We start from the raw sequence: 12,142 nt of genomic DNA, 5'->3' as shown, positions 1-12,142 counted from the left end.
CATGGCAGTGGTGCTGAGTCTCTGGTGCTCACCAGGCTACACAGAAACCTGCATCATGACTCACCAGGTGCAAATGTTTTGGGTCTAGACTCTTAAGAAGTCTTGAGTTGTGTATATATAGCCATACAAACTTATGAATCTGATTGTGGCAAGCCCTGCAGTAACACAGTTAAATGCTCCCCCTGCCCTAAGAGATGTTATACAAAATTTGGGAGAAGACCAAATGATAAGTGGGAGAATAAAAACATTAAATAATAAAGCGAATATTTATGTAATAACTATAAGCAGCTAAAGTCTAAAAGATTCAAACAAGATTAAACATTAAGAAGAAACAGTTTGTAAAGGTATGGATAATTTGGGAAAGATTGCTTGGAGAAAATTAGTGTTTCATGCATTTCCATGGTTCCACAGATTTGTATCATTCCCAGATGTCCCACAGGTTTCATAATTGAGACCGTCCTTGAAAAAGAATGTAGAAGAGAAGGATAGCTCCTTGCAAATAATTCAGAAAAGATAATGGGGCACCTTAAGGGGGGCACAGCAAAAAGGCAGCTGCAGCAGAGCAGATAGATGAAGGAAAAGTAGTCTTACAAGAAACTTAGCTATGAAATGCTTTCACAAAAAATGTATATGCAGTGAAACTCAACAAGTTTTACAAATCTGTTTTCATGCTCTTTGTTTATATTTAGGATTGATTTAAGCTTTTATTTCAATTATAGCAGTTGTAGTACAAATTCATTCTCATGGTTTGGTTCCAACTGCTCAAATTTGATTTATAAAAAAACCCCACCATAGACAATTAAAAGTATCCCTCTCTGTTCTTTAAATAGCCTTCTGTTCTGTTCACTCTGAGTGTTGTACAGTTATAGTCACAGCTCTATTAATTAAGAACATGCTGTTATCATCAGCACTGAGAGAAATGAAGTTGCTGACAGATAAAGTTTGGAGGTACCTATCTCCCATGAGAGCTTCCAATGAAAGGAAATGTGAGTGACTGATGATGTAAGTGCTTTGCAGCATGACTAAGAAAATTGACCCCATCTCTTTGCACCCTCATGTATTCTAACAAGAGTGATGTTCTTTCTGCAAGCACTCGTCTGGTTTCAAATTGGATTGTTCATAATATGTGTTGAGTTGTGAGAAGTTCCACAGCTATCGTTCTCTTCTCCTTTCTCTATCCTTCCTTGCTTCTGGGACATATTGTACATAAAGTTCCAGCAATGTGGGGATATAGGAGCTTCATGCTTTGGAGATCTCATGCCTAAATAAATGGTCCGGGACATGATTAAGTTCCAACTCATTTTATATATCAGATAATATAAACAACTTATGTGAAGTTATGCTGATTATAATCCCACAGTGAAATTGCCAGCAGCACTAAATCACATTTAAACCTCAATAGTTCCTCTTACTGTTATTTTCCTGCTATTTTCCTTCATGGTTTGGTCTGTATAGATGTTTAGATGTGAAATGATAAATGTAACAGATATACCAATATTTGTATCACTCAAGCTTACACTAGATAACCAATGGAAAAATGGTCTAACAATCTCTTTTTGATCCTTCTGATCTATGGTATATGTTCAAAATTAGATGTGGGTAAAACTCCTACCAACATATTAATACCATCAGTAGTAATAATATCAACAAAGCATCAGCTGGCATTATCTATTTTTTGCCAAGAGATTTGTTATCCTAAAAAGAAATTGAAGACCTTTTAACTTCAAGGTGTTCATGAAGCATTTAAATTTCTATTCAGAGAACCATATTAAGCAACTAGGTAATATTTCACATTAAGAGTGAAGAGGATCCCTGTCCTGACAGAAGCTGATCATTGTCTAAAGTGTGTTTCACAGAAGAAAAGATAGAAACAGGACAGAGGAAATTTTAAAATAAAATACTGGAAAGAAACAGCTTCCTAAAGCACCATATAAACAAAATAAGCCAGCCAGCTAGGGAAAAATAAGCCCAAATCCCACAAGCCAAAAAAAAACCCACAAAAAAACCCCACCAAAAAAAAAAAAAAAAAAAAAAAAAAAAAAAAAAAAAAACCTCACTAGTTTCCTTCACAGAACGTTTTTAAGGTACCATGGAAGAACAGAACAGTTTTGATCTTCTCAGCTGAACAGCTAATGAATAAAATCCAAGATGGTACAGCATCTCCTATGTAGGAGTTTGAGAGCTTTGATTCAGAAAGTATCAAAGAAAAATAAGAATGGAAATCAAATGTCATATAATTTAAGTAAAATGGTCTTAGCTCAGATCTGGAAAATAACTCAGGCTGTGACTTTTTGCAATGATCAAGCTATTTCCTACTATTTCCTTTGTCTTGTCTTTTCCCAGTTGGACCATTTTTCTTAAACAGTAGACAAGTAATAACAGATTGGAGCACATTGTAGTGAAATTAGAGCTCTCCATCAGCTAGTCTATTTTATGTTTCTTACACCATGAGGTGAACTTTACTGTAACTTCTCTGACTCTGTGAACTTACATAAAGGATAGAGGGAACTAATGAGTACAGTAGGATGAATGGCAGTAAAAATAGAGCAGATGTCAAGATTCAGTGTAAAGCATACTATGGCTTTAAATCTACTATAAAGTGTCCAGACTTGTATGAGTTTCTCTTGTTAAAATGCCTAAATGATTTCAACACTGAAAGAAGAATTCTGACTGATTAATTCACATTATCAGTGGCTATTCATGTGAGTCAGTAAAAGGAAATATTAGTACTCAAACATCATAACACATGCTGAAATAAGATCAGTTTCTGCTATGGCTGAACAGCTAGATCTCTATTCATTATTTCACTCAAATTTTTTTTTTTTTTTTCAAAAAATACTCCATAATAAAAGAGAAGCATACTCTAGGAATTCTGTACTAACTAAATGTATAAAAAATAAGACAAACTTTAGTAATGCTACCTAAGATTTTTTGAAGTGTGTGTGTCTTGAGAATTAGTTATTCAGGTTTTAGCTCCTGATTTTCTTGATGTTCCCAGTTTCACGGTTGCAGTACTGATCAGGATGACAGGATTACATTGGATAAGCAATACCTGCCATCTGCTGGAAGGATATTTTCTAGCACTGATGAGGCTGGCATTGTTTGGGTAGGTGGCCAAATACAGAGAAATTGAATTAGCAGCATTCTAGAAGTTGTTGAGAAATTGAAACTCAATCTGCAGTATAATAAAGACCTTCACATGTTGTTTACTGGGGAAGAAATTAGTCACAGCAGTAATTATTTCCAGAGCAACCTAATGGAACAGGACTAGAGACTTCATCAAAGTACTAATCCCCTTTTCAGTATGGTATCCCATAATGCTACCACGGCTCCTGCAGAAAAAAAGGAAAAAAAAAAAGGGAAAATGGGGGAAGAGGTAATGTTAGTAAACCCCACTAAACCCTATTTTCTATTCAAAGCATTTCAAAAATGCAATATTCCTCTATCTACTCTGTAATCATTTACCAGAAACATAGAATACAGCAGTACTGCATATTTGAACAGAAAAGAGTCTCGGTCTTCTTATTTTACACAAGTAAAGCATTTAAGTTAACCATAATGATAAAACATTTTAGAGAGAGAATCAAACCTAATGTTCCTGTAATGGTATTACAGACATAGATGTCTACTGTCACATACATATGTATTACATAAACTTCCACAATATTTATCTTTGGGATTTTGACAAAACACTATTTGTCTGTGCTTTTTAATGTCCTTGAAAGTATTCCATTAGCCTTCAAACTGACATTTCCATGATTTGAATGAATGGAGTGAAATGCTATAATTACCTGAGCTAGCAGAAATTGCACACTGCCTTTGCTACCCTTTAGTAGCAGCAGTAGATTACCTGTTTAATACATTAGTGTGCTGTAGTAGGACTTGTAGTACTATTATGACAATTATCCATCACTTCTGAACCCAATTCCCTCTTATCAGCAGCATATAGTTTTGCTATACATGAATAGCTTAGTCTGGAATTTTCCATGCTGGATGTTTGCCTCTGGACAATTTTGTAGAAAACTTCAGTCAAAAGATTTCAGCTGTTTCTGAAAACACAATTAAGAGGGGGAAAAAAAGCCCAAAAAAACAACACACTGTTTTGGCCATGTTAAAATATTCTGGCAGCCTTTTCTTTTAATAGCTATAATATATTCATCCTTTGGTACAGGGACTTCCTGTCTGCAAGGAGGGTGGCCTATTTGTCAAACGTAAACTTCTTGCTATCTTCACAAAATTTTATCAAAGCCTGTCCATGTTATAAACCTTGAAGCCTTTGCATAACATGTTTCCAGTAGAGATGGCAGTACATCCACTCATTCCAGCCTTGGGCTGCACACTACTTTCACAGCCTTTCAGGCTCCAAACTAACATCATGGCTGGCTGGTCCAGGCCTGTCATCTGAGACCAAGGATACACTTTCAACAGTCCCAACATTGAGTCCTTGTGGAATGGGACAGAAAAAAAGGGGAGCTGACCAGAGCAGAAATGCTATGGTAATTGTGGTGTGGTGTGGTGTGGTGTGGTGTGGTGTGGTGTGGTGTGGTGTGGTGTGGTGTGGTGCAGAGGTGCAACATGAGAGGAAAGCTGGGATGGGTTGCCAAGGCACTGAGAGCGGTGGAATGGGAACAATCAAGAGAAAATAAAAGGTTGATGTGTCTGCCTTAGACCTAGTTCAAGGTGGGGTCAAGATGAAGATTTAGAGGAGTGTGAAAGTGAACAAATAGGTTGGCAAGAAGGAGATAGGAAAGAGAGATGGATTCAATTAGTGATCCGGTATGTTGGTGGGAAATGTCTAGGAACAGACTCTAGAACAAGTAGCCAAGAGCAGATGACAAATCTAAAGGAGAAGATTGGAAATCATTGTGAATGGGAAAGCTGAGGAAGAAAGACTAGATGAGGAGTTAGGACAGAACAAAAAGTATGGGTAAGACAAGCATGAAAACATAAGCTGAGGAATGAAAGGAGGCCAGTCAAGGAGATGGGGGGGAGTAGAGCTGGTATTTAGTTGAAGCAGAGATTAGTACTGGCTTGAGAAGTCTGTCAGACTGAGTATTCTCAGCCATCATTTATTTCAAGACTCCTTGGTCAATATGTGATGTATGTCTCAGTGGACTTTCTAAGGCATGGGCTGTAGGCTGGGTATACCCAAGTGATGTCATTACACATTATCTTTTGCTCCTGTTTCATTCACTCATCTGCTCTGATGATGCATTTACTACTAGTGTAGTAAAGGAAACTGTTTCTTTGCTGACCAAAATGTGCTTTTAACAGAGGTGAATGAAGAATTTAATTCAGTAAACTTACCACCTATCAAAGACAGTTTTTTTACCTTGGCTATATCCAGGTATATCCATAGCCTTAGGAAGGTTGTGCATATGGGTGTATGCATGTATTTCTCTTCGTTTACCTCTCCTTCACAGAGTGGGAGAGAGGTATGAAGGAGACAGTGATCTATCATCTCAAACTGTTGTTAGAGGTGCCACCCTCATTCTTGCATGCTACTTTAAAAATGAACCTCAAGTATTTTCATATTTCTTCTGGTATGAAGAGAGCTGAAAAGTATAAACTCACATTTAGAGAACTGGAACTTTGAGAACGACAGGCTGGAGAGGACAAGATGCGTGGGCAGAGCTGCGGGCAGCTCACAGTGAGCACAGGCTGACTGGAAGTTGCTACATTTCTTGCACTGGATAATATGAAGAATCCCATTCAGTCCCTGACCATACACATACCTTGCTGAGAAAAGAAATCTCAAGAGTTCCCCCCCCCCCAAGTTTACTCATAATTTTTGAAGACTGCATTGGTCTCAGGGGCAGTCCACTGATAGACCATTAGTAAGTAATTATTTTTGAATTTTAATAACCATCATTAGAATATCAGCTATTTTGTGACTTCAGCAATAGAGAGATGTCATTTTCTCATGCAGCTGCGGAATGGGGAGAAAGTAATTGTAGACACACTGCATAATGCCCCTATCCACTGAAGACTGTAGTGAAAATGCTCATCTCCATAAGAGTAAGAGGAAAAAATACACATAAGATTAAAGGAAATTTAGTCATATGTATAACATTGTGGATACGTGGATTTAGAATAATTAGGTATCTATCAGATTGCTCCCTGAAAAGCTGCATATAAAATATCTAATGCCCCATAGAATGTATGTTTTTCCAATTTACCAAAAAAAAAAAAAAAAAAAAAAAGAAAAAATAAGAGTTCAAATATTTCAAATACTTAAAATACTTGTATCTAGAGTATAATTTGTATACTATTAAGAGAGCCTTACTACCACAACTGATCTTTAGTGTCTTTCCACTGGATTCAGAGCAAATATGAAAGAACAACCCATGTTATTCAGTGACAGACAAGGGAGTCTTTTAAACTATGTGGGTGATGTGTGTACTTAAAGGTTTCCATTGCTCTCTGGTGGCAAAGGTTCCTGGGCATCAAACCTGTCCCAAGTGGTCAAAACCAGAGTTTTTAAAATATCGTCTAAGTTCTAAGCCATTTTCTTTCTTCCTTCTCAGTCCACCCATGCCTGTTCCTGTCTCGGGTTCATGTGAGTGCAGAGTCCTGTGCTATTGCTGCCTAGTACTCAGAAAAAGCTGTGCTGTGCAATAGCAGCTCTGTCTTATGTGCTGCAGCTAATTAGTGTCAAAACAAAAAGAGGAACAAAACCAAAAAGAAAAATAATTACATCTTGAAAATATTCTTACTAATATTTTTATTTTTTTTTTTGGGTAGGATCAAAAAATCAACTCACTGTCCTGGACTGGTGTCAGGAAAACAGAATCCAAATCACACAAATACACTTCAGATGTGGGGTAATGTATATTTATTCCCCATGCACAAAATTTCTCCTCCACCACCCCTCCACCTCCTAGCCAGCACCATTGAGGCAAAGCTAAAAAAAAAAAAAAAAACTTTTTAGACTACTTGGAACTTGCTGCTGCTTCTCTGTAGCCCAGTTTCTGGATGTTTGGGCTTAAATTCACAGGTACATGCCAATACAAAAAACCATATTGAGTCCAGTGGAATTTATGACATTTTTCTTCTTGGTATGATTTCATGGTTTTGGCACATCTTTATGCCTCTCTCCCCATTAAGAAGCATTTCAGTTCCTGGGTCTCTGGGTAGTTAATCTTTGTTGTAAACTCCTCCCACTTTTTACAATAAGGCCAAATTTTCAAAGCCACCAAAGTGCTCAAGTTAGGAGACTAGCACAAAAAGCATGGCAAAAATATGTGTGGAAGAGGGCACTGAGTACCCATGTAGAGAACTAACTGCATGTGCACAGGATTCAAGATTTCTGTATGTTGTGCCTGGGACCAAGGATAACATGACCAAGGATTATATGCTCAGTAAATATTTCTGAACCAAGTAGAGGTGATAGGAGATAACCACTAAAATTCCTCTGAAAGGAAGTATGGTCTCATGGACAGAAACTGTCCTTTTTTTTCTGTTTGTACATTACACGTATTATTGGGTTTCTCAAGGGAAGTTAATTAACAATACAAAAAATAAGCAGTTGAAGAACTTAGATGATCCAAATTTCATTTAAGTAGTTAAATTGTAGCCCCCTTTTTGTTCCTTTTTAAATTCTGCACTTGCAAGGAATGTTCAGCAACACCTAATATCAAGACATGCAAGTCTAACGTGAATTTTACCTAAAGACAAGCTGAATGGAAAAGACTACATTTTCAACACTATCAGATTGTTAGTCCTGAGTAAAAATGCAAATGTGATCAGCACATTCCTCAGAAAACAAAAAGAAGTGTGAAGTCTTGCTATTCTTTTTGGTGGCTTATGACTGAGGGAATTAATGCAAGAAAGGCATGGTGAACTACAGCCGTCCAACACTTGGTCATTTTTCTCTGTGTGCTGTTCACCTGGTTTTTCTATTTGACTCCACAGTGCAAAGCTTCGTAGGTGACCCATATCATTCTTCAATGCTGGATACAGCTGCTGACAGTCTTACAGAAGACAAAATTAATTAAATGGATGGAAATCTTATTTTCTAATGCTTTGCTGCAGCATCTTAACAACCACATCCAGTGTTCCTAATCAGTTACTTCTTGTTAAAATGTCATTTAATTGATTAGGAATTCTGATAATAAAAACAAATAAGCCATTTTCTGTGTCATTATTACTCTAAATGCAGGTCTCACTTTTCCCTCACACCCTAGTATATTGCTACCATGGCTGGTGAAGTGTACACAAGGGACCAGATCAAAGTTTTCTTTTAAGCTGTCCCAAACAATTTTCCAACACTGCAAGCCTCTGACTACTCTTCATTCTCCTGATTGGTCCTTCTCCAGTACCACAGCATCTTCTCCTCTCTCCTGAAGATTAAACTACTCTAGTTCCCTACTTCTTCAGAAGACAGCTCCAAAAGCTGCATTTTGGCTGTAATTTTATTGAGGCTTGGATAGTTATCAGTCTAGACAGACAATTTAATCAGGATGGAAATGTGCCAAGTATTCCCTAGGAGCAAAGACTGATATGAGATCTCTAAAGAGCCAAAAATGGAGTACAAAACCGAGACAATTTTTTTCCTTATTTCAGGATGTCGTTTTTCTCTAAATCATATAACAGATGGAGCCTCTTTCTTCCTTTTCTCAGCCAGCCTGATCCATTCAAGTGTTTGGGTCCTTACAACTGTAACAAAAAGCAATTTTGCAGTGGTGTCCAAAGGGTTGCATAAAGGGAGTGCCAGTGTACCTAACCCCACCAAAAAAAAAATTGAAATAATGCATAAAAAGAGGAATTGACCTGCCCTGAACACTTTGCACTTGTTCCATTAAGAGTACAGAAATTTGACACAAAATAAGCCCTTTGTGTTCCAGCTGGTCCTCAGAGATCAGGGAGGCTGGGTATTGCTGGGTTTAATTTCTGATTATAACCAGTTCAGCTCTCTAAGTCTGGTCAAGTTCAGTAAGAACTTTGATGAGCACAGGTTCACAAGTAGTGCAATTTCAACAGTATGAGTTGAGTCTAATCAATAAGAATGTGTGTGAGCAAGCTTCAGGAATAGTGTGATTTACCACTCTGATACTGGAGCTCTGGCCAAGTTCAGTAAGAACTTACATGATCCAGAGTCACAAATAGAACTGTTTATTGAATAAACAGGAAAACAGGTTCTGGATTGACAGTGGTAAATGCACTAACTGCAGAGAGCTAATATCTGTAGTGACCGAAGGTACAGTAACAGAGATCTATTATAAATATATATGTGTGTGTGTGTGTGTGTGTGTGTGTGTGTGTGTGTGTATCTATATATCTATCTACATGTAAATAAATATTCCTGGAACTACTCCAATACCTAAATGTTTCTCTTTGGAAAGGAGGAGAGACACAGTCCATTGACTGATGCCAGACAAGCAGAGGTGTTTTGCCCTCTCTCTTATATTTTTTTCTTTCTTTTTCTGCCCCTAACCCCTCTTCTTTCATACAATAAGTTTTAGCCCATCCCAAAAGGAGGGAACAATTGCATGCTACAGGTGGGGATTGGTGACTGTAACAACACATGTAAGGCATGTTCTCTTTTCACTTGCATTCTTAGGGCATGAAACTTAATAAGCAAACCAGGCTCCATGGCAGTCTTGGCTACCTTGGATCAGAATTCATAGTTGATAGAAAGAGTAAAATAAACACTTTGATCCTCCTCCACTGATGAAAGAGGCAGTTAAAGGCTGTCTGATATTCACCAGAGAGCTTTTTCATGCATCCACATCTCCTTAAAGGACCAGATTTGTAGCAAGTCTTGTTTGGCACATGAAAGGGACTGAAGGCACGGGTGCTCTTCTGTGCTTCACTGGAACAACACTGGGCAGTGAGGCCTCCACTTTGCTCTGAACATCGTTCAGTTGTTAGGCCTTACTTGAGCCAGGTGCAAGATAAGAAAGAGGCTCAGCTCTTGTTTTTCCCAACCAGCCTCAGCAATTCTTCACCAGCTTAAGGCAACTCTTGTAGCAGGTCTGACTATTTATGATAACACAGACAGGATAAAAACTAGATGTAACATGCACATGGAGTAACTCTAGAAAAGGCTAGCAAACTTTCAAGCTCTATTATATTGGGTTTTATTCAGTTATATTAAATATTATAGCATTACATCTTTTATAAAAAGAAGTAGCCAGGAATGAATTACAGGAAGTATGGAATTAGAAAAGGGCAAGAGTGCAGGCATAACTCTGGAATGAAAAACACAGTAGGATCACAGGGAACTGAAAGGTCTAGGAGAAAGGTAAGTCAAAGGATAAACACATGAGGTTCCAGAAATGGCAGTAAAGAAACAGGACCAACAAGAAAGGAAAAACTCCTAGCATCCACTATGAAGCATGCAACATGTTATTTGTGCCCTGTAGAATAAATGAACACTCTATTGGCCTTTAAAAAAATCTCTCTTTAGTATTGTTCAAATGATACTGCAAGAAATACAGTATTTCAGGATTTATCAGAGAAAAGTTTGAGAAAAACAGTCACCATAAATATAACTACTCTAAAAAATTAGGAATTGAATGTAACTGTTGGAGGCATTTTGGCACCTGTATAAGTGTATCACCTTAGATTTTAATAGGAGTCCATTTTCTTGCAAAGAAATGTTATTTCTTCCCTAATGCACACAGACTGCTGATGTACTGAGAATATTTTCTAACTGTTTCTGAGTGGAATTCCCCAAAAGAATATCCTACACTTCATGAGAGGATTTGAAAGTATGTTTTTAATACAGGAAACAGAATTATTACTTTAGACACAGTAAAAAAGGAGAAGCAGTTGTTGAATAATCTGCACAAATGACACAAAATAAACTCAAGTATCATAAAAGTTATTCCTTAGGTTAGAGGACTACTCTTTTTTTTTTTTTTTTTTTTTTTTTTTTACTTCAAAGGGACTTTACAAATAGAATGAAAAGGAAGAAGGAAAGGGGACCGCAGAGTTTTCTTAAGGTTAAAGGCCATAGTCCAGTAAGATGTTCTGATGGCACAGAGACAGCACAGCTGCAGGCAGAAAGTTGGGATGCTGCTCAGAAATACAGTGTGCAGTTGTCAGTGATTGCCAGTGATCCTACTGGTTCATGATCATGGAAATGCCTTGAAAAATATCTGGAATTCAACACCTGTGACTTTTTAGGTCTTCATTTTTTTTAATGAAATATGCCTGTTCACCTTTTGGAAACTATAAAATGTTTCTTAAAGCTCAACACACACAATAATGAATTAATTGTGAATATGGTAAAATGGAACTAAAGGGAAGTGTTTATGGATTTGGGTCAAACTGATGACTAAAAGTTTTAGTTGGAAGGCAAGGTGGAAAATCCTTATAGATTGAAACAGTTAAGCTTCTTTGCAATAAAATATTTCTGTTCAAACATGCCAAAAGTTTGAAAATAAAATTTTTTGTTTCAAAATAAAATCATCTCTTTTTAAAAACAACTAAAACAAGAAAAAGACTAAGCAAAAGACATAATTCTAAAAAGACATAAATAACTCTAAAAATACATAAATTCTAAAATTTATTTGCAGAAAGGAAGTCTTGCTTTTGTCCAGGTTTAGTTTTCAGCCCCAAGTATCTGTTTAGTTCTGAGCTTTCTTTTTTTGTTTGTTTGTTTGTTTGTTTACATACTGATATCAGGCTCTAAAATCTATTTTCTCTATGTAAAATGTACCGTTTTCTCAATATTTTTCCATACTTACAGGGATGGAGCCTATGCCTTAAAAGAAGATTCCGCTTTGGTTAACCTGGAAAAGAGAAGGCTGAGAGGAAATTAACTATCATTTTCAGCTAACTTAAGAAGAGTTGCAGAGAAAACAGCCATAGATTCTTCTCAGATGGGCACTGCAAAAACATAAGAGGCTTCAAGCCACATCACAGGACATTCCAGCTGGAGATAAAGATAATATTTTTCACTAGAGTGTAGTCAAGTACTAGCACATGAAACTAGAGAACCGGAAGAATCTCCATTCTTGGAGACTTTCAAAACCTGATTGGGCAAGCCTGAGCACCCTGATCAAACTTCAGAATTAGCCCTACTTCTTGCAGGCAATGGGAATACATGAATCATTCCAATTTAATTTACTCTGTATTTCTAAATGTGAATGTTTTGCACAGTAGTGCTCTGGGTTAGATCAAAACAATACAC

The sequence above is a fragment of the Anomalospiza imberbis genome, chromosome 1, assembly GCF_031753505.1.
Source record: "Anomalospiza imberbis isolate Cuckoo-Finch-1a 21T00152 chromosome 1, ASM3175350v1, whole genome shotgun sequence".
NCBI lineage: Eukaryota > Metazoa > Chordata > Aves > Passeriformes > Viduidae > Anomalospiza > Anomalospiza imberbis.
This window is presented reverse-complemented; position numbering follows the sequence as displayed.